A 25165-nucleotide genomic window follows, 5' to 3' on the forward strand; every position below is an offset into this window, starting at 1 on the left:
TTTTTGTCTTGAACTTTGTTTGTGATGTCTGATTCTGATTCAGATGCAATGCCAATATTTATGCAAATGGTCAGTGTTTTTCAACTGTCTATTGGTTGCCCCTGGGTGGTGACTGGGAAGTGGCTATTCAGGTGCTCAAAGATGCACCGTCTTATGGGTATGGGCACGTTACATAATGGGTTGTGAAATTATGCAGATTCTGCACCTAACATGGAGCAGGTGCAAGTTTTGGACGTTGGGTCTGAAGCGTCTAAAGATTCACCAAGCAGGATTGTTGCCTCTAAAGATTAGAGATGAGCGGGTTCAGATCTCAGAGATCCGAACCCACCTGAATTTTGGGGATCCGGCGCAATCCAAGCACAGCTCGGATCTCCCTGCCTGCCCCGAATCCCTGACCCGAGGCAAAACCTCGTACTCTTCTGTCGAGTCGTGAGGTTTTGTTTTGAGTGGGCTTAATGCTGATTGGTTGAGAAAGCCATCTGTCACAGCTCTCAGCCAATCAGCGTTAAGCCCATTGAAAACAGCACAAAAGAGTAAAAGAAGATGGTGCCTGCCATCCCCCACCGGCACCCCCCGCTGCCGACACCACCGGCACCCCCACTGGTAGCATCCCCCACTGCTGACACCACCACTGCCGACACTCCTGCACTGCTGCCCAAGGTACTGAGGACACCATTAGCAACCCCCACACAGCCGACTCTGCTGACACTCCCACACCGAGGACACCACCAGCACCACTGCACTGCCGACACAGTCAGCAAACCTGCAGTGAGGACACCACTGGCACCCCCTCGCTGCCAACACCACTGGTACCCTTCACCGAGAATGCTGCCAGCACTGCCATTCCATGTACAGAGACACCACCAGCAACCCCTGCACTGCAGATACAGTCAGCAAACTTGCAATGAGGACACTGCTGGCACCCCCACACTGCCAACACTGCCAGGAAACCTACACTAAAGACACCACTGGCACCCCCGCACTGCCGACACAGCCAGAAAACCTGCACTAAAGACACTGCTGGCACCCCTGCACTGCTGACACAGTCAGCTAACCTGCACTAAAGACACCGCTGGCACACCCACACTGCTGACATCACCGGTAGCCTTCACTGAGGACACTGCCAGTACCATAGCACTGCCATTCCATGTACTGAGGACACCATTAGCAACCCCACTCTGCCGACACTGCTGTCACAGTAAGTGCACTATTGGTGTATCCAACCCACACTGTATAACACACTGTATCCCTGTTAAAAATTAGACACTGAACTGCCACATGTTAGTGTCGCCCACTGTGTCACTTAGCTTAGTCAGCCAGCTTGCTGGATGCAACCTTTTGACCTTAACTAGAGGAATCAAATAATATTGTGAGGTGGTCAAAATTGATTGGAAATTACTGGAAATAAATGTTATTGAGGTTAATAATACTGTAGGAACAAAAACAGGCCCATTTTATGTGATTTTACCTGTTTTTATGATTTTTTAAGAAAAAATCCAGATCCAAAACCAAAACACGAAAACAAAACACGGAGGTGAGGTTTTGGCAAAACCAATCCAGATCCAAAACCAGGGTAGATCCAGATCCAAAACAAAAAACAAAACACGGGGGTTGGCGCACATCTCTACTAAAGATACACAAAGTGAGCGTCCCAGCTCTTGCACATTTAGGACCTCATTCAGAGCCGGTCGCACAGAGCGTGCGGTCGGTCTGAATGAGAGGAGGACCTCTTGAATTTTCAAGAAGTCCTCCTTTGTGGTGGTAAGGCTGTGGGTTAACACCCACAGCCTTACGACCGCCTAAGGCAGTGATTTTCAACCTTTTTCAACTTGAGGCACACTACGCAAGATTTTAAAATTGCCAAGGCATACTATCCGGCGATGCGTGACCAATGTAAAAACATACACATTGGCTCCCACATAAAAAAATACACACAGATTGGCCTCCATAGGAATAAAACACATTACATTGGCCTCCACAGGAATAAAACACACTACAGTACAAGTGCGCTGAGCTGACCACCGCGGCACACTTGACAACCGCTGGTGGCACACTGGTGTGCCACGGCACAGTGGTGGAAAAACGCTGGCCTAAGGTGATGGTAGTGATGGTCAAGACCATCGCGACCATCGGGGCTTACGACGAGACCCTAGGGTAGCCCCGGAGAGCTTTCGGCTCTGTCTGAGCCGGAAGCTCTCCACTGACATCACTAGTGATGTCAGTGGGGCCGCCCCCAAATGGTAGGTGTTCCCATGGGAACGTCCCCGTTTGGGCTGTCACCCCCCTGGCCCGCCTTCCAAATGGGGCAAGCTGTCAATCAACAGCTGTCAATTGGATCGAGACCCGCTACGACCGGTGCTGTCGGTCGTAGCGGGTCTCATGCATGCGCACGACGGCGCTGGCACCGGCGTGCGCATGCTCTGGTGGGGCCATCGACCCGGTCCGAGCGCATCGGTGCTAACGACCGGGTCTGAATGACCCCCTTAGATACACACTTGTACATCAGCGGAAGGGCTCTATTACCAGCATTAGCATAAAGTGGGTAACAAATATTTACATAAACTGATGTTATTTGCTTCAAATGTCCTTGTTTTAGTTACAAAGATCCAACTTTCTCCCCAATTACTCTTTCGGGAGTTGTGATAATTTGTGTCACATTTCAATAATCTGTTCTGAAATGTGTGCACTTAATGTAACCTTGGACACTGTGGGGCTGATGCAAGTCTGACATATTGTATCTATCACTGTACTAATTTTTGCAGCAGGACCACATCTATCCATATGCTTACAGTAGCTTGATAGACTCATCATTGTAATGGGAGAGCAAAAATGACTATTACAGCCATGTCTATTCATTGTCTTTATATCTGTGTCAGACATTAGGTGTTGTATCAGGCAAGGAATTGTTACGGTGGTTTTTGATTCAAATAGAAATGGTGTATTTTAAGTGACAGTTATGGTGAAATATATGTGTATATATAAGTTGCTGTGTCAGAAAAAGGTTAGGAATGGACAAGGGACCTGATTCAGACCCGCTCGCTAAGGCGCGCTCGCTCTGAGCAATTTTCGCTCATCTGTGCATGCATATAATTCGCAGTGCGCGTGTGCAATCCATTCGTTGTGATCGGATTTTGGTTGCTCATAAGCCACTATCAGGTTGCTGCTTTGAGTAACAGATGGTGCCGTTTGTGGGTGGTAACAGGGGAAGGTGCTTGCGAAAGGGGGAGTGGATGTGCGATTGCAGGCGTGTCAGGCTGCCAAAATGCCATTTAAAGGGCATGCATAATTAGCAAAGTAGCATCATGGTACACATCACCTGCATGTATTTCAGCCAGCACTGATCGCTGTGCTTGTGGCGGGTTAAGGCAACCCCAGAGGCGGCGAGCAGCTCCGATGGCTCACGATGGTCCCGATTAATCTTACATTTCCTGGAGATGACGTGTGTTGTGAGTGGCAAGGGGGCGTCTTTCGACACTTGCTAGCGCACTTTGCTGTAGCTCACTAAAACATAGTGGGCGTCCTTACGCAATGCAGTGCGAGCACTTCATTAAAATATCTGGCCCCTTTTGGCAAGCGAGAGACCGCAACTTGCGAGCAGGTCCGAATGAGCTCCAAGGTTCACTGTTTAATCCCAAATAAACAGTATCTCATTGTTACCAGACATGTTACCAGACATAGTTAACCCAAGTCAACATGGTCTTATCTTTAGCTTAATCTTAGCATACACCATAACATTGTCAAGTATTGTTGGGATGTCCAACATTCATAATTGAGGCAACAGTGCCCCCTACTGTCTATTACTATGTATGTATATTCCCGGACATGACCTTTGTATTTGTAATATGCTGATGAACTGTCATTTGTCAGTATACAATCAGCCTACAGCCTATAGCATATAGCCTAGGGCTGAGGCCTATGCTCGATGTATGAGATCCCAGCTTCAAACTGTTGGAGAGGCTCCTTCGAAAATAAACCATTTATATTCTAAGTAGATGATATGTCAAGCAAGTGAAGTGTTCTTTTACTTCGTAATAAATGTCTTTTTAACTGATATTTGTTGTGTGGCTTGATTAACATCTTTGAGCCGTATTCAGTTTGAGCCGAGCCGCGATACTTTTTTTTGGCTTGCTGAAGGTATTTGGGGTTTTTAAACGAGATTAATAGCCGCTAAATAGCATTTTTTAATAAGTAGTGCAGAATAGTATTTTGGAGTTTTTTTTTTTAAATAACGTATCCCAGCAAATTTGGGGTACTTGAAAATGGGGGTCAGCATATTTAAAAGTTGCTAAAGTGAAGTTGAAAAAAGCATGAAAAATCCACCTTCCGCAAGCACCTGCAATTAAAAAAACACTTGGGGCATACTTGGGGACCCCCCCAGAGTCAACATCGCTAGTTTTTAACTTTGTCCCCCAACATTTTATTTTTTGCCCTCTTTTTCAAAGTAATTTTTTGGGGTGTCCTTAAGTGTTTTTTAATTTTTTTTTGACACAGTTTACCTTTGGGGACTGTCTGAAGGCTGCACGGGGTTCCCACAATGTTGCACCCCAAAACCCCAATTCTGCACTTTTTTCCGCCTGCTATTCATAGGCGAAACTTTTTCGCCTATTACATTGCATTGACTTTCCGCCTAGGCGGAAAGCCTTTCAAATTGAATACGGAGTAAAAGCCAAACAGGCGAAAATTATGTCATCAGGGAAAAGACTCTGCCAAAAACACGCGAAAACGTACTTTTCACCTCAAATTGAATACAGCCCTTTGTATCCAAAGAATCTTATATTGTTACACCGAGAACAATCATCATCATCATGGTGAACTTCCACCAGCATATACTTGGTGAGAATGCCCTGTTTCAGCCCAGTTACACCCTTTCAGTTGCAAGTGGATATGTACAGTAACTGAAACGCATAACACTCTGTATTAGTGATGCAGGGCAAAAACATACAAGACACGTCTGCAAAGAACGTTTTTTCAGATATCTCCCAAGCATACAGTAACTCATTAGTGGAATATACAGATATAAGCGATAACTGTTTGTTATAAAAATATAATGTTAAAACTAGAGTTTAACGGGTTCGGTTCTCAGAGAACCCGCCCAAACATGCCAATTCCGAGTAAGATCCCAGTCTGGCTCTGGTTTTCCCATCTGACTCAAATCTGAAAACGAGGCAACACGTCATCAATCCTGCATTGGATTCTTGCAGGTCTTGGATTTGTATATAAGTCCCTCCCTGTGGTGATCGGCGCCATTTCCTTGCTGTCCCATCCAGGGAGGGCTGTGCTGTGCTGTCCATCCAGAAGTGTGATGTGCTGTCCATCCAGGAGTGAGCTGTGCTGTCCAACCAGGGATGTGCTGTCCATCCAGGTGTGTACTGTCCATCCAGGTGTGTGCTGTGCTGTCCATCCAGGGGAGTACTGTCCATCCAGGGGTGTGTTGTTCTGTCCATCCAAAGGTGTGCTGTCTATCCAGTGTGATGTCCATCCAGAGGTGTGCTGTCCACCCAGGGGTGTGCTTTGCTGTCCATCCAAGGGTGTGCTGTTCTGTGCATCCAGTGGTGTGATGTCCATCAAGTGTGCTGTTCATCCAAGGGTATGCTGTCCATCCAGGGGTGTGCTGTCTATCCAGTGTGCTGTCCATCCAGGGGTGTGCTGTGCTGTCCAACCAGGGGTGTGCTATCCATCCAGGGGCTGCAAAAAGTTTAAAAAAGTTTAAAAAATCAAAATAAATAACAAGTAAAAAAAAAGTACAATTGTTTTGTGCTGTACCCAGTGTATCCATAAAAGCACTGTGATGCTTCAGGCCGTACCCCAGTGTATGCTTCCATACCCCAATGTATCCATATAAGCACTGTGATGCTGCAGGCCATACCCCAGTGTATGCTTCCGTACCCCAGTGTATCCATATAAGCACTGTGATGCTGCAGGCCGTACCCAAGTGTATCCATATAAGCACTGTGATGCTGCAGGCAGTACCCCCACAGTATGTATGGACAGCACAGACGGTGTAATGGTTAGCATTACTGCCTCACAGCACTGAGGTCGTGGGGTCGATTCCCACTATGGCCCTGTGTGGAGTTTGTATAAAGCACTGCGGAATGTGTGTGCGCTATTTAAATAACTGGTAATAAATAATAATAGATAAATATATCCATATAAGAACTGTGATGCTGCAGGCAGTACCCCAGTGTATGCTTCTGGACCCCAGTGTATCCATATGAGCACTGTGATGCTGTAGGATAGGCCCAGTGTATGCTTCCGTACCCCAGTGTATCCATATAAGCATTGTGATGCAGTAGACTGTACCCCAGTAAAAACTGTACACTGCGGTATGGCCTGCAGAGTCACAGTACTTATATGGAATAAGCGCTGTGATGCTGCAGACCGTAGCCCAGTGTATCCATATAAATACTGTTACATTGCTGGCCGAGTATCCAGATTCCATATAAGTACTGTGATGCTACAGGCCATACCCAAGTGTATCCATATAAGTACTGTGACGCTGCATGCCATACCCCAGTGTATACATATAAGTACTGTGATGCTGCTGGGCTTCCCCCAGTGTATCCAGATTCCATATACAGTAAGTACTATGACGCTGCAGGCCATTCCTCTGTGTATCCGTATAAGTACTGTGACACTATTGGCCATACCCCAGTGTATCCAGATTCCATATAAGTACTGTGACGCCGCAGGCTGTACTCTTAGTAGTGATATGTGGTGAGGTAAATGGCTGGGGAGGCACTGGCTAGTATCAGAGCCAGCCACATACAAGGGTTCATGTGGGCTTTATACTAAGGTGCAGCAGTATATAGTGCTGGAAAATTGGTGAGTTTTGATCAGGGATGTGCGGAAAAGGTAGACAGGGGAGGCAGTGCCTCACCTGCCATACACTATTTACTCCCACCATACCCACCATATCCAGGTAACCTCTTTCGGGTAGGTCCCTAACATACTAGGGTTCAAATCCAGAGCGCAGGAACCCCCCAAATCTGTCTCAGGGCACCGCATTATAACACATTGGCTGGGCCAGTTTTGAGGGGTCCTGCACTCTGGATTTGAACCCTAGTATGTTAGGGACCTACCCGAAAGAGGTTACCTGGATATGGTGGGGAGGCCCATAACCTTGGCCATGATTATGCTAAAAACCTCTATTGATAGCAAAATTTTATTGCATTTATATATATTATTAATAATTTGGAGTTGTGCACCTGAGATTTGTCTGTTTCTGTGCCGGCAGTTCGAGTATGTATGTACTGTAGTTGAAGGCAGGGCAGGGACAGGAAGGGTTGATTGGTAGCAAATTTAATTACATATTTTGATTCCGAAGAAAATTCATGAGGGAGAAGGGGAGGGGAGGAGGCATTTACAAAATTTATTTGACACATTCCCATCAGTCCTTACCCCAGAAGAATCCTTGAGTGCCATGCCTGCTGCTGTTGGAAGTGGATTTTCTCATCCCAGAAGGGGACCAGGAAGACTTCTAGTATTGCTTTCCACATAAAAATGCATCTCCCAACCTGTACAGGGACATTAAAAAAAACAGTTAGTTAGTGTCCTCATAGTACCACTTAACCAGCACAGATAAGCGTAAGATCTATAATTTAAGGTAGGGGTAGCCAACCCTGGTCCCCAAGAGCTATCAACAGTGCATGTTTTCCAGGTCTCCTCATGGAATCACAAGTGTAATAAATTATTAAATGTATTGGTGAGTAATGAATACACCTGTGCACCAGCTAGTTGGTCTGGAAAACATGAACTGTGAGTAGCTCTCGAGGACTTAGGTTGGCTATCCCTGATTTAAGGCCTTACATTTTGTCTTTCTTGAGAATCTTGTGCCTGCTTCAGCGGCTAGGAGTGGATTTTCATCCCAGAAGGGGACCAGGAAGAGTGCTTTCCAAAAACAATTGACTTAAATAATCCTCTGAAAACCTTCACACTTGCTCCTGACAAAGGTGCGGGATACTTCTGCACGGAAACGCGTTGAGCCTTCATACGGACCCCCACATACCAGAGCACTTGGAGGACACTTATTCAATTTTCCGGACCAGGAATTTGGAGTCAACCGCTATATGGCAACAGCTTATCCAAGTTAAAGGACTTACTTTATATGCAAGTACTTCCTGCTACAGTACCCACTTGGTAATGTACTCCTCTTACTGGGACTTTCACCGGCTATTCACTTGATACTGGACTCAGTGACTCATTATAGTGTTGTGGGGCCAATTCCTATTGCAATATTGCACATTTTAGCTTTTATACTTATGTATTTATACGTTCTTATTAAATTGTGTTCATTTTGACCAAGCCATGTGTATATGATATACATTTATTTAAAATATCTTTCCATCCATTAGCGCTGTTACTTTGTTTCAGTTATATACTATCTTTGAGGAGTTTAACACTCTCCTCCTACAGCTGCTATTTAACGATCGCCACTCCCTCATTTGTTTCCTGAGATACATGTAAATAATTACTGGCAGGAAAAAGAGGCAATTTAGGGATAATTTTAGTTTTACTAAAGTTTCTAAAAATGAAAAGTGTTCATGTTGCCCATAGCAACCAATCAGATTGTAGTGATAATTTCTCTATTGCATTATAGATAATTATAGACTTGATCTGATTGGTTGCTATAGGCAACATGAACACTTTTCATATTAACAATCTTTAGTAAATAAATATACCCCTTGTAGGCCCTTACACAAAAAAATGCCTTTGCTTAACTTGAGCTGCCCACCTTCCAGTGTGTACTCAGAAGTAGTTTTCAGCACAGCCGGGAACCTTGTCAGTGATCGGCCTGAGACTACTTCCCCAAAATGTTGAAACGATGATGTCCATCAAAATGAAATACAAATTCTATGAGAAAGACCTTTACCGTCAATTAAGTGCAAACATTACAGAGGCACCTGTAATGGTTGATTCCAGTGGGGACAAATTAATATTGTGTGAAGAAGATGATGTATACATCACCCCAGATTATACCATCACCCAAACCTATATCGTCATCCCATCCTGTGTTGTGTATAAATTACAGCTGCGCTCCCTGTTAGATTGGGGATTCATTGTTCACTTTAGTGGATGTGAGCTCCATTTTAGTCCATATCATCACCACACTCCCTACACTTCTTCTGATCTGGGCTACAGGAGAAGCAGCTGCACTCTGGAATACGGTTGCATGGAGGTGCCCCTCTGACTCACTGAAAGTCAGGTAGAGGGGCCATGGGTAGGGAGTAGGGACACTATAATCAGAGAACACAGTTTTAGCTGCTTTATTCCATTTTTTAAACTATATCCTCTATTTTCACCTTTGAAAATGTTTATGCAAATCTCAGCAGAAGCGTTTGTGATGCCATGGCTAATGCGCATGCACACACACAGAAAAAAAAGACATTGACTGATTAATTAATTAAAACATTTTTGGCACTTTGGAGTGAGAGTACAAGAACAAGGCAGCAGCTTCTTGATAAACAACACAGGCAGCACCCCTGACATACACACAAAAAAAGATTGAGTGAATTCATTTTTTGGGGGGCACTTGGGAGGGAGAGCACCCAAACAAGGCAGCAGCCTCTTGATAAATGACACAGGCAGCACCCCTGACACACACAAAAAAACAGATTGATTGAAATCATTTTTTGGGGGCACGTGAGAGGGAGAGCACCCGAATGAGGCACCAGCCTCTTGATAAATGACACAGGCAGCACACCTGACACACACACAAAAAACTGACTGATTGATTGAATTAATTAATTTTTTTGCAGCACTTGGCGGGGGAGAGGACCCCTGAATTAGGCAGCAGCCCTTAGATAAATGACACAGGCAACAACCCTAGTGCAGTTACATTGCGGATAAGTGCAGATTGTCAAAATGCATACACAGAGAAAAAAAACTTTTTTTTATTTGAATTGTTTTGGGGAACTTGGGGGGGAGAGGACCCCTGAATTAGGCAGTAGCTCTTTGATAAATGACACTGGCAGCACACCTGCGCACCTACATTGCTGATAAGTGTGGCTAACAGGCACACACACACAGAAATTTTTTTTAACATTTTTTTCACACTTCCCCAGCCCCCCTGAATGACGCAGCAGCCCCTTGATAAATGAAAAAGGCAGCAACTCTGTGCACCTATGTTTCTGATAATAAGTGTGGCTAATGCAGACACAGAAATACAAAAATATTAGAGATGAGCGGGTTCGGTTCTCAGAGAACTGAGGCCACCTGAATTTAGCATAACCAAGTCGAATCCAAGCAGGCTCGGAGGTTCCCACCTTACTTGGTTCTCGAAACTGAGGCAAAACTATAGAGATGGAAATCTCGCGATTCGCGAGCTTTCGTCTCTATGATCAATGTAGTATATAAGCAGAGGCATCACTAGGGTTGGTGTCACCCGGTGCTAGAACTCATGGTGACACCCCCCTCCCCTCCACCAAAAAAAAATAAAAACCTATATATCAGAAAAAAAAAACGCACACAAGCCTGGTTCAAATTTTCATTGGGTGCTGAAGTCACATAAGGATTCAATAGACATAGATATCATACAAAACATTTAAGATACAGACCAGCACACCATAAGTTGCAATAAATATATATTTAACTGTCCATAATAAACACATTAGCATATTTAGCAGCAAATGTATACAGAACGTATTTGTAAATAGGCATGTTACTTATCGAGTATAACAAAGCAGCCATATCAGTCAAAGCAGCCATTTGCTGGGGGAGGGGCGATAGCCTGCCCAAAAGTGACTATTATCTGGCTACCAGTCACCATCATATCATGCCGACAAATATCGACCAAGACGGTTGACATGGCTGCTTTGTTATACTCGATAAGTAACATGCCTATTTACAAATACGTTCTGTATAACTTGCTGCTAAATATGCTAATGCACCTTATTATGGACATTTAAATACAGTATATATTTTTTGCAACTTATGGCGGTGTACTGGTCTGTATCTTACATTTTTTGTATGATATATATATATATATATATATACACACACACAGCAGCGGAGGGTGCAGCATTCCATGCTCTTACAGATAACACAATTCTGGCATTAAATTTGCAATGTTTCAGTGCTTGTTTAATCAGGCGCTGTCATCAGGCTAATTAACACAAAACAACTCTCACCTTAAATAGAAAACTACAATTCACCACGTGTATGCCGAAGGCTGGACCGGGACCACTCACCCGGCGCAGCCGCGCACAGTCTGTAACATCATCGTGTCCTTATACTTTACCACCAGTAGTGCCCCTCATTCAGTGCACCCAGTAATGCACCTTATGAGTGCCCCCTTATGTTGTTCACCCAGTAGTGCCCCTTATACAGTACCCCCAGTAGTGTCTTATACAGTGCCCCTTATAGTGCCTCTTATGCAGTGCCTCAGCAATGCCCCTTAAGTTGTGCCCCCAGTAGCACCCCTTCTACAGTGCCCCCAGTAGTACGCCTTATACACTCACAGTGCCCCCAGTAGCGCCTCTTATGCAGTGCCCCCAGTAGCGCCTCTTATGCAGTGCCCCCAGTAGCGCCTCTTGTGCAGTGCCCCCAGTAGTGCCCTTATACAGAGCCCCCAGTATTGTCTCTCTTAAGCAGTGCCCCCAGCAATTTCCCTTAAGCTGTGCCCCCAGTAGTGCCCTTATACAGTGCCCCCAGTATTGTCTCTCTTATGCAGTGCCCCCAGTAGCGCCTCTTATGCAGTGCCCCCAGTAGTGCCCTTATACAGTGCCCCCAGTATTGTCTCTCTTATGCAGTGCCCCCAGTAGTGCCTCTTATGCAGTGCCCCCAGTAGTGCCCTTATACAGTGCCCCCAGTATTGTCTCTCTTATGCAGTGCCCCCAGCAATTTCCCTTACGCTGTGCCCCCAGTAGCGCCTCTTATGCAGTGGCCCCAGTAATCCCCCTTATGCTGTGCCCCCTCCCCTGTGCAGTCAGTCAGTACTTACCTCTCTCTTCACAACCTGTTGGCCTGTCCAGGTGGGGTGCGCACTTGGCTTGAGTCCCTCTTGGCAGCGCGCTCACAGGCCCGTAGTCCCTCCTCCTCCTTCTCCATCAGGCTGGGCACCGGGCGGCTCCCCCAGAACTACAAGCAGAGCCGGCGTGCACGATGACGTCATCGCGGCCGGCGTCCAGAACCACACACAGGCACAGAGATTCTCTGTGCCTGTGTGTGGCTCTGGACGCCGGCCGCAGTGACAGAATGTGCAGCTGACACCCGGCAGCGGCGGTAGCGGCGGGGGCAGAGCAGAGGACCAGCGGCAAAACGGACCAGCGTCTCCGGCTCCTTTACAGTGTCTCTGGCTCCAGCAGTTCATGGTCAGCGGTGGTGCCATGGGTGTGCGGCCAGCAGGTGTGACATACTGCTCTTCTTGGTGTCACCCCCTTGAAGGGTGACACCCGATGCGGGCCGCACTCCCCGCACCCCCTTAGTGACGCCACTGTATATAAGGGACCATGCGACAGATGCCATTTCCACTCTGGCTGTGTAAAGTGAACAGGGAGGGTGGGTAGTGTAGGGATGGTAGAGTACTGGTGCTATCTTCTGTGTCCTGGGCTGGTGACTGCTGATCCATTCTGGTTTCTGGTTATGGTGCTGTCTGGTGATCCATCTGCGCTGTCTGCTGTATCCTGGGCTTGTGCTGTGTCCACCTCTGGGCCCAAGTTCTGGACTCCAAAAAAAAAAAGTGTCTTTTTAAGTTTTTATATTTTTCTGTGTGTGCATGCATGTCAGGCAGGCTTGACCACAGTAGCACACAAAAGCCAGCCAGTAACACATGTTGCACTTGCAGCCTTGTGCTGCCCAACTCCAGTCGATCTTAAAAAAAAAAAAACCAATACAAGTGTCACTGTCTTATATATTTTTTTCTTCTGTGTGTGCGTGGGTGTTAGGCTTAACCACATTAGCGCACAAGATGCAGCGACTACAGTACAGTCATGTTCAATAAAAAAGAACAATATAAGTGTCACTGTCTTATATCTTTTTTTCTTTTGTGTGTGTGTGGGTGTTAGGCTTAACCACATTAGCACACAAGAAGATCCAGCGACTACAGTACAGTTGTGTTCAATCAAAAAAAAAACAATTCAAGTGTCACTGTCTTATATATTTTTTTCTTCTGTGTGTGCGTGGGTGTTAGGCTTAACCACATTAGCGCACAAGATCCAGCGACTACAGTACAGTCGTGTTCAATCAAAAAAAAAAAACAATACAAGTGTCACTGTCTTATATATTTTTTTATTCGGTGTGTGCGTGGGTGTTAGGCTTAACCACAGTAGTGCACAAGAAGATCCAGTTACTACACTACAGTCGTGTTCAATAAAAAAAAAACAATACAAGTGTCACTGTCATATATTTTTTTCTTCTGTGTGTGTGCATGGGTGTTAGGCTTAACCACATTAGCGCACAAGATACAGCGACTACAGTCGTGTTCAATATAAAAAAAACAATTAAAGTATCATATTTTTTTTTTGTTTGTGTGGGTGGGTGGGTTTTCGGCTTAATCGTAGTAGTAGACAAGATCCAGAAAGTAATGCAAGTTGCAACCTTGTGCTGACAGACTCCAATCGTTCTTTAAAAAAAAATACAATTTAAGTGTCATATTTTTTTCTTGTTTGTGTGGGTGGGTTTTCGGTTTAACTCCATTAGTGGACAAGAACCAGCCAGCAACGCAAGTTGCAACCTTGTGCTGCCAGACTCCAGTTGTGATCAATCGTTACTCTGGGGCCAAGTTCTTCTGGAGCTGACAAAAAATATAAATCATCATTTGTCATTTTTTCTAATATTTTTGTGTGTGCATACTACTGCACGTGTGTTAATTTTGTAACCGCACCTTAGCTACAGTATTGGTGATTGTGACAACTGCTTCTAGACTGCAGAAAAAATATGGAGGGCTGTCACATGACAGGAGAGCAAGGCCAAGAACCACATGTTGTAGTTGCCAGCAGCAGTGCAAGGCTGTCAACTTCCTCATCCCCTAGGAAGGCCCATGCCCCAGGGCTTAAGTCACGCCATCGATATGGCAAAGCAGGTTTTACTGAAATTAAGAAAAAAAATTGAAAGGATATTTGACTTTAGATAAACAAAAAATTGGCAATATGCCATTCACTACACGAAGTGGCAAGGAAAGGATAAGGCCTTGGCCTTCTTACTTTATGAAGAAGACTGCTGATTCTGATAGTCCTTCTGCTTGTAGTAGTAGTGGTGGTGGTCCAATTAAAAATGTGAAAGTCGTTAAGACAGCTCCAGAAAAACCAACTGTGTGCCCTGAGAAATCGAAATCACAAATCCTCGAGGAGAGTGCAAGTGTGTCCGCAGTTACCTTGTGTGAGCCCAACCTAAATACTAGTGTACAGGAGGATCCCCCAAGTTCCAACATTTGTGTGCCCTCTGTAAATGTGGGGAAGGGCAGTCAACATCTTGCACACGTAGTCATTGAGGATGCTTCTGTGGAATTGCACATGGAGGAGGAGGATATTTTTGTGGATGATGGTGCTAAGGATGATGAGGATGTTGATGATGAAGATGTTGGTGTTGGTGATGAGGATGTTGATGCCGAGGATGTCCTTTGTGCAAGTAAGGCAACAGCTGTTGCTCATGGTTTGTCATGCCGGGACAAAAGACAAAAAAATCTACTTCTCACGTGTGGAATTATTTCCATCCCAATCTGGACAACAGTTGTCAAGCCATATGTGCCTGTTGCAATGCAAGAGTGAGTAGAGGGAGGGACCTAAACCACCTAGGAACCTCCTCCTTGTTACGTCACTTGGAGCGCATTTATCAAATATCAAAGTGTACGTCGCCAAGTTCCAAAACTCAAAACGTAACAAGTCCAGTGTCACCTACCTGCTCCCTCTCTGTGAGATCCAAGAGCCTTCGATGTCCAACACCAACACCTGCATCATCATCTACATCTTCATTCGTGAATGGAAGTAATTTAAAAAAACAATTGACTATTAAACAGTCCTTTGATAGAGGAAGGAAATATAACAGCTGTCACCCAGTTTCACAGCAGATCACTGACGCCATGACGGCTTTGCTAGTATTAGATGGCGAAATAATAAAAAATGAGGCTGATTTTGTAGAGGAAGAGCAAAAGGAGGATGAGGGGGACATTTGTGTAGTATCTGATGCTAATGTGGATGTTGATGATAAGGATGTGGTTTGCGTAAATCAGCCACCAGTGGCAGCAGTTCTTGCTAATGATAAAAAGAAAGCCAGAAAGGCAATGTCTTGGGTGTGGAATTATTTTAATCTAAATTCTGACAACAGTTGTGAAGGCATCTGTTCCATTTGTAAAGCCAAAGTTAGCAGAGGAAGGGACGTTAACCATCTAGGCACCTCCTCCCTGTTATGAAATTTGCAGCAAGTTCATGCAATTTGTTTAACAAAATTATAATTTGTAAATTAATAACAAGCAGTCCAGTATCAGCTACCAGCAGTTTGGACCATAACATGCAATCTCCACCACCAACACCCTCATCATCAACCTCCTCCTTAATAATTGAAGGTAGTCATTCCAAAAAATGTTTTGAGGGGCCCAAACAAAACAAGGAGTTCAGCCATGAAAGTGTCAGTCCTAGCGGCTAAAGTGCTTGGTTTGTTAAACTGTGCATGTCCTTTTTAATATCCCACATAAGAGTGGGTGGGAGGGACAATTCCATCTTGAACCTCTTTCCTTTAAATTTGGCACAGTTTGGGGCATTGCCGACTGACATTATTATAGTTTATTAAACTGCCATTCTGTCTTCCACTACTGTTTGGCAATGTTTCATAGATGTCTGATATTATTTTAAACTGCCGTGCGTTTGTGCCGCTGCTCTGTAGCTTACTTTAGCCAGCCAGCTTGCTGCAGCCTTTAGCCTATATTGGTGAAAAATAGCGAAATCAATATTGTGAGCTGTGAGGTGGTTAAATATGGCTAGAAATGCCTGAAAATCATTGTTATTAAGGTTAATAATACTGTAGGAACAAAAACAGGCCCAAATTATGTGGTTTTAGCTGTTTTTATGATTTTTTGCAAATAATCCAGATCCAAAACCAAAACCAAAACAGGAAAACAAAACACAGAGGAAAAAAATCCCAAACCAGATACAGGTCCAAAACCAGGGGAGATCCAGATCCAAAACCAAAACATGGGGGACGGCGCACATCTCTAAAAAAATATATTTTTATTTTTCCAAACTGGGGATTAAGAGTACCACTGATGGACAGAGAACCCCCTGGACAACACAGGAGAATAGCCAGCCAGCCCCTATGGACAACAGCAAGCCAGCCCCTATGGACAGGAAAACAGCCAGCCCTTATAAGGAAAAAATAGATAATGGACAAAAGCCATCCAGCCCCTATGGACAACAGCTAACCAGCCCCTATGGACAGGACAACTAACAACAGCCAGCCATCCCCTATATGATCAACAGCTAGCCCCTATGGACATTAAAAGCAGCCAGCCCATGAGTGACAACACAACTGTAAGCACAGCAGCACAGCATAGCACAGCTCCCAGCTCCCTCGCTCTTTTCTCTCCACGGCTGGAATGAAAATGGCGGCGATCGCGGGACCTTTTATACAATCCAAAACCCGTGAGAATCTGACAGCACGATGATGATGTTTTAACTCATTTTGAGATAAGAGTCAGGCAGGAAAATCCGAGCCGGCTCGGATCTGCCTCGGATCCCCTAAGTTCGGGTGGGTTCGGGTTTCTCTGAAATCCAAACCTGCTTATCTCTAGATTAAATCAATATTGTGAGCTGTGAGGTGGTCAAACCTGACTGGAAATAAATGTTATTAAGGTTAATAATATTGCAGGAAAAAAAATAGACCCAAATTATATGATTTCAGCTGTTTTTATGATTTTTTAAAAGAAATACAGATCCAAAACCAAAACACATAAGGGAGGTTTTGCAAAACCAAATCCGGATCCAAAACACAAAGGAGAAACATATCCAAAACCAGCAAAAATGGCTCGGAGCACATCTCTAGTTAAAAAAAATTCTGTTTATAAATAGACTATGGACCTGATTCAAGAAGGATCACTACTGCGAATGCAATAGCGATTACGCACACAGTTCAACTGTGATAGTATGCTAATTTGTTGCGATCGCAATGCCACCGCAGCACAACATAAGGACGCCCACTTTACCTTACACACATCCGAAATGTTTAGCAACACAGCAAAACCGTTGGTACAATCGAGTACCATCGCAGCCTCACGCACACATGCACAAGGTCAGACCTTACTCAGAATTGCTAACTTCAGTGCACGCTATAAGACCTCAAGCTGCGTATGCCATTGCAGTGGAAAATTTATGCACTAGGGGTGTGCACTGGCCACTTTTCGTGTTTTGTGTTTTGGTTTTGGATCTGGATCTTTCTTCATGTTTTGGATCTGGATTGGTTTTGCCAAAACTACCCCTCTGGGTTTTGTGTTTTGGATCTGTATTATTTTGGAAAAAAGCATAAAAACAGCTAAAATCACAGAATTTTTATTGTTTGTTTCTACGCTATTATTAACCTTCATAACTTTCATTTCCACTAATTTCCAGTCTATTCTGAACACCTCACACCTCACAATATTGTTTTTAGTCCAAAAGGTTGCACCAAAATTGCTGGATGACTATGCTAAGCAACACAAGTGGGCGGCACACAGTGCACAGGGCAGCATACCCCTACACAGGGCAGCCCCTGTTAAAATTATTTGATGAAGGGCAGCGTACAACCCACAGGACAGCCCCTGTAAAAATTATTTTGGTGAAGTGCAGGACACAACCCACAGGACAGCCCCTGTAAAAATTATTTTGGTAAAGTTCAGCATACAACCCACAGGACAGCCCCTGAAAATATTATTTTGATGGAGGGCAGCGTACACCACACAGGACAGCCCCTATAAAAATTATTTTGATGAAAGGCAGTGTACAACCCATGGGACATCCCCTGTAAAAATATTTTGATGAAGGGCAGCGTACAACCCACAGGATAGCCCCTGTAAAAATTAATTTGGTGAAGTGCAGCATACAATCCATAGGAAGCCCATGTAAAAATTAGTTTGATGAAGGGCAGCGCAATACCCACAGGCCAGCCCCTGTAAAAATTAGTTTGATGAAGGGCAGAGTACAACCCACAGGACAGCTCCTGTAAGAAATATTTTGGTGAATTGGAGGACACAACCCACAGGACAGCCCCGGTAAAAATTATTTTGGTGAAGCGCAGCATACAACCCACAGGACAGCCCGTGTAAAAATGATTTTGGTGAAGTGCAGCATACAACCCACAGGACAGCCTCTGAAAATATTATTTTGATGAAAGGCAGCATACACCACACAGGACAGCCCCTGTAAAAATTAGTTTGATGAAGGGCAGCGTACACCACACAGGACAACCCCTGGAAAAATTTGTTTGATGAAGGGCAAAGAACAACCCACAGGACAGCCCCTGTATAAATTATTTTGGTGAAGTGCAAGACACAACCCACAGTAGAGCCCCTGTAAAAATTATTTTGTTGAAGTGCAGCATACAACCCACAGGACAGCCCCTGAAAATATTATTTTGATGAAGGGCAGCGTACATCACACAGGACAGCCCATGTAAAAATTATTTGGATGAAAGGCAGTGAAAAACCAATTGGACACCCCCTGTAAAAAATATTTTGATAAAGGGCAGCGTACAACCCACGGGACAGCCCCTGTAAAAATTATTTTGGTGAAGTGCAGCATACAATCAATAGGATAGCCCCTGTAAAAATTAGTTTGATGAAGGGCAGCCTACACCACACAGGACAGCCCCTGTAAAAATTATTTTGGTGAAGGGCAGTGTACAACACACTGGACAGCCCCTGTAAAAATTATTTTGATGAAGGGCAGCGTACAACAAACAGTACAGCCCCTGTAAAAATTATTTTGATGAATGGCAGCTTACAACCCACAAGACAGCCCCTGTCAAAATTATTTGGATGCAGGGCAGCATACACTACACAGGGCAGCCCCTGTCAAAATTATTTTGATGAAGGACAGTGTACAACACACAGTACAGCCCCTGTTAAAATTATTTTGATGAAGGGCAGCATACAAAACAAAGGCCAGCCCCTGTAAAAATTACTTGGAAGAAGGGCAGCATACACTACACAGGACAGCCCCTGTAAAAATTATTTTGGTGATGGGGAGAGTACAACCCACAGGAGAGCCCCTCAAAAATTAGTTTGATGAAGGGCAGCGTACAACCCACAGGACAGCCTCTGTAAAAATTAGTTTGATGAAGGGCAGCATACAAACCACAGGACAGCCCTTCTAAAAATTATTTTGGTGAAGTGCAGGACACAACCCACAGGATAGCCCCTGTAAAAATAATTTTGGTGAAGCGCAGCATACAACCCACAGGACAGCCCCAGTAAAAATTATTTTGGTGAAGTGCAGCATACAACCCACAGGACAGCCCCTGTAAAAATGAGTTTGATGAATTGCAGCATACAACCAACAGGACAGCCCCTGTAAAAATGAGTTTGATGAAGGGCAGAGTACAACCCACAGGACAGCCCCTGTAAAAATTATTTTGTTGAAGTGCAGGACACAACCCACAGGACAGCCCCTGTAAAAATTATTTTGGTGAAGTGCAGCATACAACCCACAGGACAGCCCCTGAAAATATTATTTTGATGAAGGGCAGAGTACACCACACAAGACAGCCCCTATAAAAATTATTTTGATGAAAGGCAGTGTATAACCCATGGGACATCCCCTGTAAAAATTATTTTGATGAAGGGAAGCGTACAACCCACAGGATAGCCTCTGTAAAAATTAATTTGGTGAAGTGCAGCATACAATCCATAGGATAGCCCCTGTAAAAATTAGTTTGATGAAGGGCAGCGCAGAACCCATAGGACAGCCCCTTTAAAAATTAGTTTGATGAAGGGCAGAGTACAATCCGCAGGACAGCTCCTGTAAAAATTATTCTGGTGAATTGGAGGACACAACCCAGAGGACAGCCCTGGTAAAAATTATTTTGGTGAAGTGCAGCATACAACCCACAGGACAGCCCCTGAAAATATTATTTTGATGAAGGGCAGTGTACACCACACCGGACAGCCCCTATAAAAATTAGTTTGATGAAAGGCAGTGTACAACCCATGTGAAATCCACTGTGAAAAATATTTTGATGAAGGGCAGCGTGCAACCCACAGGATAGCCCCTGTAAAAATTATTTTGGTGAAGTGCAGCATACAATCCATAGGATAGCCCCTGTAAAAATTAGTTTGATGAAGGGCAGCCTACACCACACAGGACAGCCCCTGTGAAAATTATTTTGGTGAAGTGCAGCATGCAATCCATAGGATAGCCCCTGTAAAAATTATTTTGGTGAAGGGCATTGTACAACACAGAGGACAGCCCCTGTAAAAATTATTTTGATGAAGGGCAGCATACAACAAACAGTACAGCCCCTGTAAAAATTATTTTGATGAATGGCAGCTTACAACCCACAAGACAGCCCCTGTCAAAATTATTTCCATGCAGGGCAGCATACACTACACAGGGCAGCCCCTGTCAAAATTATTTTGTTGAAGGGCAGTGTACAACACACAGTACAGCCCCTGTTAAAATTATTTTGATGAAGGGCAGCATACAAAACACGGGCCAGCCCCAGTAAACATTACTTGGAAGCAGGTCAGCATACACTACACAGGACAGCCCCTGTAAAAATTATTTTGGTGAAGGGGAGCATACAACCAACAGGAGAGCCCCTCTAAAAATTAGTTTGATGAAGGGCAGCGTACAACCCACAGGACAGCCTCTGTAAAAATTAGTTTGATGAAGGGCAGCATACAAACCACAGAACAGCCCTTCTAAAAATTATTTTGGTGAAGTGCAGGACACAACCCACAGGATAGCCCCTGTAAAAATAATTTTGGTGAAGCGCAGCATACAACCCACAGGACAGCCCCAGTAAAAATTATTTTGGTGAAGTGCAGCATACAACCCACAGGACAGCCCCTCTAAAAATGAGTTTGATGAAGGGCAGCATACAACCCACAGGACACCCCCTATAAAAATGAGTTTGATGAAGGGAAGAGTACAACCCACAGGACAGCCCCTGTAAAAATGATTTTGGTGAAGTGCAGAACACAACCCACAGAACAGCCCCTGTAAAAATTATTTTGGTTAAGTGCAGGATACAACCCACAGGACAGCCCCTGAAAATATTATTTTGATGAAGGGCAGTGTACACCACACAGGACAGTCCCTATAAAAATTATTTTGATGAAAGGCAGTGTACAACCCATGGGACATACCCTCTAAAAATTATTTTGACGAAGGGCAGCGTACAACCCACAGGATAGCCCTGTAAAAATTAATTTGGTGAAGTGCAGCATACAATCCATAGGATAGCCCCTGTAAAAATTAGTTTGATGAAGGGCAGCGCACAACCCACAGGACAGCCCCTGTAAAAATTAGTTTGATGAATGGCAGAGTACAATCCGCAGGACAGCTCTTGTAAAAATTATTTTGGTGAATTGGAGGACACAACCCACAGGACAGCCCTGGTAAAAATATTTTGGTGAAGTGCAGCATACAACCCACAGGGCAGCCCCTGAAAATATTATTTTGATGAAGGGCAGTGTACACCACACCGGACAGCCCCTATAAAAATTAGTTTGATGAAAGGCAGTGTACAACCCATGTGACATCCCCTGTAAAAAATATTTTGATGAAGTGCAGCGTGCAACCCACAGGATAGCCCCTGTAAAAATTATTTTGGTGAAGTGCAGCATACAATCGATAGGATAGCCCTTGTAAAAATTAGTTTGATGAAGGGCAGCCTACACCACACAGGACAGCCCCTGTAAAAATTATTTTGGTGAAGTGCAGAATACAATCCATAGGATAGCCCCTGTAAAAATTATTTTGGTGAAGGGCATTGTACAACAAACAGTACAGCCCCTGTAAAAATTATTTTGATGAATGGCAGCTTACAACCCACAAGACAGCCCCTGTCAAAATTATTTCCATGCAGGGCAGCATACACTACAAAGGGCAGCCCCTGTCAAAATTATTTTGTTGAAGGGCAGTGTACAACACACAGTACAGCCCCTGTTAAAATTATTTTGATGAAGGGCAGCATACAAAACAAAGGCCAGCCCCTGTAAACATTACTTGGAAGGAGGTCAGCATACACTACACAGGACAGCCCCTGTAAAAATTATTTTGGTGATGGGGAGCATACAACTCACAGGAGAGCCCCTCTAAAAATTAGTTTGATGAAGGGCAGCGTACAACCAACAGGACAGCCTCTGTAAAAATTAGTTTGATGAAGGGCAGCATACAAACCACAGAACAGACCTTCTAAAAATTATTTTGGTGAAGTGCAGGACACAACCCACAGGATAGCCCCTGTAAAAATAATTTTGGTGAAGCGCAGCATACAACCCACAGGACAGCCCCAGTAAAAATTATTTTGGTGAAGTGCAGCATACAACCCACAGGACAGCCCCTCTAAAAATGAGTTTGATGAATGGCAGCATACAACCCACAGGACACCCCCTATAAAAATGAGTTTGATGAAGGGAAGAGTACAACCCACAGGACAGCCCCTGTAAAAATGATTTTGGTGAAGTGCAGAACACAACCCACAGAACAGCCCATGTAAAAATTATTTTGGTGAAGTGCAGGATACAACCCACAGGACAGCCCCTGAAAATATTATTTTGATGAAGGGCAGTGTACACCACACAGGACAGTCCCTATAAAAATTATTTTGATGAAGGGCAGCGTACAACCCACAGGATAGCCGTGTAAAAATTAATTTGGTGAAGTGCAGCATACAATCCATAGGATAGCCCCTGTAAAAATTAGTTTGATGAAGGGCAGCGCACAACCCACAGGACAGCCCCTGTAAAAATTAGTTTGATGAATGGCAGAGTACAATCCGCAGGACAGCTCCTGTAAAAATTATTTTGGTGAATTGGAGGACACAACCCACAGGACAGCCCTGGTAAAAATATTTTGGTGAAGTGCAGCATACAACCCACAGGACAGCCCCTGAAAATATTATTTTGATGAAGGGCAGTGTACACCACACAGGACAGCCCCTATAAAAATTATTTTGATAAAGTGCAGTGTACAACCCATGGGACAGCCCCTGTAAAAATTATTTTGGTGAAGGGCAGTGTACAACCCACAGGATAGCCCCTGTAAAAATTATTTTGGTGAAGTGCAGCATACAATCCATAGGATAGCCCCTGTAAAAATTAGTTTGATGAAGGGCAGCCTACACCGCACAGGACAGCCCCTGTAAAAATTATTTTGATGAAGTGCAGTGTACAACCCATGGGACAGCCCCTGTAAAAATTATTTTGATGAAGTGCAGTGTACAACCCACTAGACAGCCCCTGTCAAAATTATTTTGATGAAGGGCAGTGTACAACACACAGTACAGCCCCTGTTAAAATTACTTTGATGAAGGGCAGCGTACAAAACAAAGGACAGCCCCTGTAAACATTACTTGGAAGCAGGGCAGCATACACTACAAAGGACAGCCCCTGTAAAAATTAATTTGATGAAGGGCAGCGTACAACCCACAGGACAGCCTCTGTAAAATTTAGTTTGATGAAGGGCAGCATACAAACCACAGAACAGACCTTCTAAAAATGAGTTTGATGAATGGCAGCATACAACCCACAGGACACCCCCTATAAAAATGAGTTTGATGAAGGGAAGAGTACAACCCACAGGACAGCCCCTGTAAAAATGATTTTGGTGAAGTGCAGAACACAACCCACAGAACAGCCCCTGTAAAAATTATTTTGGTGAAGTGCAGCATACAACCCACAGGACAGCCCCTGAAAATATTATTTTGATGAAGGGCAGTGTACACCACACAGGACAGTCCCTATAAAAATTATTTTGATGAAAGGCAGTGTACAACCCATGGGACATACCCTCTAAAAATTATTTTGATGAAGGGCAGCGTACAACCCACAGGATAGCCCTGTAAAAATTAATTTGGTGAAGTGCAGCATACAATCCATAGGATAGCCCCTGTAAAAATTAGTTTGATGAAGGGCAGCGCACAACCCACAGGACAGCCCCTGTAAAAATTAGTTTGATGAATGGCAGAGTACAATCCGCAGGTCAGCTCCTGTAAAAATTATTTTGGTGAATTGGAGGACACAACCCACAGTACAGCCCTGGTAAAAATATTTTGGTGAAGTGCAGCATACAACCCACAGGACAGCCCCTGAAAATATTATTTTGATGAAGGGCAGTGTACACCACACAGGACAGCCCCTATAAAAATTATTTTGATGAAGTGCAGTGTACAACCCATGGGACAGCCCCTGTAAAAATTATTTTGGTGAAGGGCAGTGTACAACCCACAGGATAGCCCCTGTAAAAATTATTTTGGTGAAGTGCAGCATACAATCCATAGGATAGCCCCTGTAAAAATTAGTTTGATGAAGGGCAGCCTACACCACACAGGACAGCCCCTGTAAAGATTATTTTGATGAAGTGCAGTGTACAACCCATGGGACAGCCCCTGTAAAAATTATTTTGGTGAAGGGCAGTGTACAACACACAGGACAGCCCCTGTAAAAATTATTTTGATGAAGGGCAGCGTACAACAAACAGTACAGCCCCTGTACAAATTATTTTGATGAATGGCAGCTTACAACCCACTAGACAGCCCCTGTCAAAATTATTTCGATGCAGGGCAGCATACACTACACAGGACAGCCCCTGTCAAAATTATTTTGATGAAGGGCAGTGTACAACACACAGTACAGCCCCTGTTAAAATTACTTTGATGAAGGGCAGTGTACAAAACAAAGGACAGCCCCTGTAAACATTACTTGGAAGCAGGGCAGCATACACTACAAAGGACAGCCCCTGTAAAAATAATTTTGGTGAAGGGGAGCGTACAACCAACAGGAGAGCCCCTCTAAAAATTAGTTTGATGAAGGGCAGCGTACAACCCACAGGACAGCCTCTGTAAAAATTAGTTTGATGAAGGGCAGCATACAAACCACAGGACAGCCCCTCTAAAAATTATTTTGGTGAAGTGCAGGACACAACCCACAGGATAGCCCCTGTAAAAATAATTTTGGTGAAGTGCAGCATACAATCCACAGGACAGCCCCTCTAAAAATGAGTTTGATGAATGGCAGCATACAACCCACAGGACAGCCCCTGTA

Source organism: Taudactylus pleione, unplaced genomic scaffold (assembly GCF_031769625.1).
Source record: "Taudactylus pleione unplaced genomic scaffold, aTauple2 ptg000149l, whole genome shotgun sequence".
Taxonomy (NCBI): domain Eukaryota; kingdom Metazoa; phylum Chordata; class Amphibia; order Anura; family Myobatrachidae; genus Taudactylus; species Taudactylus pleione.